Source organism: Zea mays, chromosome 8 (assembly GCF_902167145.1).
Source record: "Zea mays cultivar B73 chromosome 8, Zm-B73-REFERENCE-NAM-5.0, whole genome shotgun sequence".
NCBI lineage: Eukaryota > Viridiplantae > Streptophyta > Magnoliopsida > Poales > Poaceae > Zea > Zea mays.
This window is the reverse complement of record NC_050103.1, coordinates 81,945,517-81,949,841: the sequence shown is the minus strand read 5'-3', so window position 1 is coordinate 81,949,841 and position 4,325 is coordinate 81,945,517. Positions and strand designations below refer to the sequence as shown.

The 4,325-nt window shown below is 50.7% G+C and overlaps 1 pseudogene; it reads left to right on the top strand.

The window, feature by feature from the left end:
* The first annotated feature begins 792 nt into the window (after positions 1–792).
* Positions 793–1,397, top strand: LOC111589960 (uncharacterized; annotated as a pseudogene).
* The last annotated feature ends 2,928 nt before the right edge of the window (positions 1,398–4,325 follow it).

Sequence of the window (4,325 nt, the reverse complement as noted above, 5' to 3'; positions counted from 1 at the left end):
GGTGTAAACAAAAAAAGAACGCTCAAACAAAACTGGGCTACAAAAACGAACGCGCTCAAACAAAAATGGGCCACTCGTAGGTGCTGGTCGCTGGCCCAGTTGGCCTCTACCGTTGCCCCGTGCTGCTTGCCGATAGACATATTTCTTAATTTGTGTTGCTCAATGTATCATTACTGCTGCTGTCGCCGCACGCCGCCAAGGAATCGATTGCATCAAGGTATGAACTGTTCCTACGTCTTGATAATTGTTATTAGTTGCATCTTTGCTTGACCATTAACCGGAATTTTGTGAATAAAACATATTGTGCCACGTCATTCAGTAGATTGGTTGAGTCGATTAAACCTTGCAATGCAACTAGTGTTGTAATCGTCATCAGATGACGAAGATGATGGATTTTTTTTCTCGGCGTTACACATGTGGCGATGAATGCTGATGAATCCGATGAAGAAAAGAAATATTGTGGTTCTATTCACGGGCATAAAGTGCTTCGGCGAGACAGAATAGCAAGGCATCAGAGGCTATATCAAGATTATTTTTCAGAGAACCCTACGTACGGACATTTCTATTTCCGACGTCCGTATTGTATATTACATATATTTTTTGTATTTTTTATAAAAATTAGTGTACTCGTGCGTCTTATTAATCTTTAAATGCATGTTTCGAATGAGGTGTACATTGTTTGAACACTTATGGAAAGGGGTAGAACAACATGATGAATATTTTGTGCAAAAAAGGAATGTTGCTGGTATACTTGGTCTTTCTAGTCTGCAAAAGGTTACCGCGGCATTTCGGATGTTAACATATGAAGTTGCAGTTGATGCTACGGATGATTATATTCGTATTGGGGAGAGTACGGCTATTGAAAGTTTAAGAAGATTTGTAAGTGGTGTTGTGGACGTATTTGGTGGTGAGTACTTTCGATCACCTAATGAAGATGACACTGCTAGATTACTTGCCATTGGTGAAAGCAAAGGATTTCCTGGTATGCTTGGATCCATTGATTATATGCATTGGAGGTGGAAAATTGTCCATCGGCATGGCAAGGTATGTACACATGACATGTTCATGAGCCAACGATTATGCTAGAAGCTGTCGCAGATAAAGATCTTTGGATTTGGCATGCATTCTTTGGGATGCCTGGTTCGCACAACGACATCAACGTTTTGCACAGGTCGTCTTTGTTCGCGCGACTAGCTGAAGGTCAAGCTCCACTGGTCAATTATACCATTAATAACAACGAATATACAATGGGTTATTATCTAGCGGATGGTATATATCCCTCGTGGGCTACATTTGTGAAGACCATACCTGAACCACAAGGTAACAAGAAGAAATATTTTGTCACTACACAAGAAGCTTGTAGGAAAGACGTGGAAAGAGCTTTTGGGGTTCTTTAGTCTCGTTTCGCTATCGTTAGGGGCCAGCTCGTTTCTGGGACGAGCACACTCTCAGACTAATCATGAGGGCTTGTATCATTATGCACAATATGATTGTCACACCCGGTTTTGGAAGGCAAACCGAATGCGAACCATGTACGTGCCAGGATCAGTTATTCACGTACACAGCAGTTACATAATATGGACATCATCACACAGTGCTCAAAATAGTATTAAAAGGGAATAATAGTCGATTACATCGTACGTCTGAGATGTCCATATAGTTCTTACAATAAATCAAAGTGCGGAAAAGAAACGTAGATAACTGCGGCCTTCACAGGCAGCCGACTGGAGGTTGCCGCTAACCCACACCTAGAACTCGTCGTAGTCTTGGAACTCCTGGAAGTCTCCTTCCACAGCTTCATCTTCTCCTGAGCAGTGGTTGCAATGCTGACAACCTGGGGGGGGGTTTGGTGTGTAGAGCAAGGGTGAGTACACATCAACATAATCAGCAAGTATCCTGTTTGGCTGTAGTGGACTAGCTTTATGTGGGGATAAGTCAAGCAGTTGCTTTTAGTTGGTCAGATTATTACTTACTAGTAGAAAGCCAAGTTTTAGCATTAACCCAAGTTATTAACCCAAACGTACTCCTTTCCAAACGGAAAGAGTACCACTTACCAGCATCATAGTCATAACCAAAACCATCAATCTCATAACCACCTGTACCAAAGTATCTCTGATCAAGTACCACTAATCATTGGAGCTCCCTTGGTCGCTCATAACCGCGAGCACGGCTGATATATCAGTTTTCAAACACTCTGCAGAGGTTGTGCACTTTACCCACAAGCCGTGATTCCCATTCTGCCCGGAGATCATGACTCTCCATTGACCACTACCAAGGTGACCCAGCAGGGCATCACTACGTAGCCTTTACAAAGATTCCCCGGGGCTGTAGCCACCCGTTAGGTTTCCTAAATGTACCGCACTCCTCCCCAAGGGACAAATCAACCTTGGCAGAGCGAGCCGCATACACCGAGCCCCATTGATGGCACGACGGCTAAGTGAACTACACCCCGGATCCTCTAATTATTCAGCTAAGGGCATCCCATTCCACCCTCATGGTTGCACTGTTTTCCCGGGCGGTCATCCATAGAACAGGTCCTTACGGAGAGGCACTCGAGAAACCGCTCGAGCCCCCTTGAAGGTCACAAGTACAACATCATAATAAGAGAAGGGAAAACAACGTATCATAGATAATCTCATCATGTTCATTGATTAGAGTTGAGCAATAGCATAAAGCTAAACAGTAATAATCCAACCCAAATAGGTAAGCAAGGATAGGGATAACAAAAGCTAGTCAAACCTTAGGCATAAATATGTAAAGCGGGAGGTGAATTAAAGAATGAATAGGACAGAGATAGGTCAAGGGACACTTGCCTCCACCAACCGACTGCTGCTCAGGGGCTTCTCCTGCGAGTTCCTCGGGCTCTTCAACCAGATCGTTCTCTATGCGATTGCAAACATACATACATCCACACATTTAATACAAAAGAATAGTACACCATACAATAGAATGCAATAAGTAAACAGACGTTCTACGCGGGCTCGCGAGTATGGTTAAGAGAGAAAGAGAAAAAGACAGTCGAGAAACGATCACGTTACACGATTATAAATTAACCACTCGCTTAATGGAAAGAAATTTAATGTAGACACTATGTTTAGCGTAAAGTAAGGTCATGTTTCATGCCTAATTATTATAAGCAGGTGGAGATAAACAAAAAGGATGGTCGCGTGGCGAGACGCGCGACAAAGCTCTCTAAAACAAATTAAAAAGTTAATGACTCATCGCGCGACCGAGCACGCAACGAGACACTTCGCCTTAGTTACGAGGAGACGTTAAGCGTCGCGCGACGAAGCGCACGACGGCATACGTCGACTAAACTGAGTCCAAAGTGGAACGTCGCGTGAATACACACGCGGCGTTACACCTTAAACAACCTGAAACAAAAATGGATCGTCGCGCGACGAAGCGCACGACGCAACACAAGATAGAATCTGAATTTAGACAAATCCGTCGCGCGGCGAAGCGCGCGACGCAACACGCTAATTAACGAATAATCACCGCGAGCGCGGGCGAGCGAAAATACGGTCGGGCGAGGCCGGGACGGGAACGGGCGGCCGAACGGGGGGAGGGCGGTTGAACCGGCCCAGAGGGCGGTTGAACCGGCCAGGGGCGGCCGAGGCCGGGCAGGCACGGGGGCAGGGCGCGGGGGCGGCCGAGCCGGCCATGGCGGCCGAGCCGGGTGGCGGGATCGCCACCGTGCGCGGGGGAGGGGCGGGGAGCGCCGCCGGGCGGGCAGGGGCGAGCGGGCGCCGCCGCGGGCCAGGGGAGGGCGGGCAAGATCGCCGCCGCGGGGAGGGGCAGAGGGCGGGCGGGATCGCCGTGCCGGGGAGGGGTCGAGCGGGGGGGAAGGCCGAGGACGGGGAGCCGAGCGCCGCCGCGGGGAGGGGCCGAGCGGGCGGGCAGGGGCGCCGCCGCGGGGAGGGGTCGAGCGGGCGGGCAGGGGCGCCGCCGCGGGGAGGGGCCGAGCGGGCGGGCAGGGGCGCCGCCGCGGGGAGGGGCCGAGCGGGCGGGCAGGGGCGCCGCCGCGGGGAGGGGTCGAGCGGGCGGGCAGGGGTGCCGCCGCGCCGGGCAGGGACGGGGTCGGGCGCGGGCAGGGGGAAGAGGGAGGGTGCGCGCGCGGGGGAGAAGAGGAGGGAGAGAGAGAGAGAAGGGGAGGGGAGCTCACCTCGGGGTCCAAAATCCGGTGATCGCCGTCTCCAAACCCTAGGGCACCACGGGGAGAAAGAGGTGGAAGAGGGAGAGGAAAGTTGTTGCGCGGGAGATCCAAATGAGAGAGAGAGAGAGAGAAGGGGGCGCAGGGGGGGGGTTTGGGCGCCGGGGGCGCG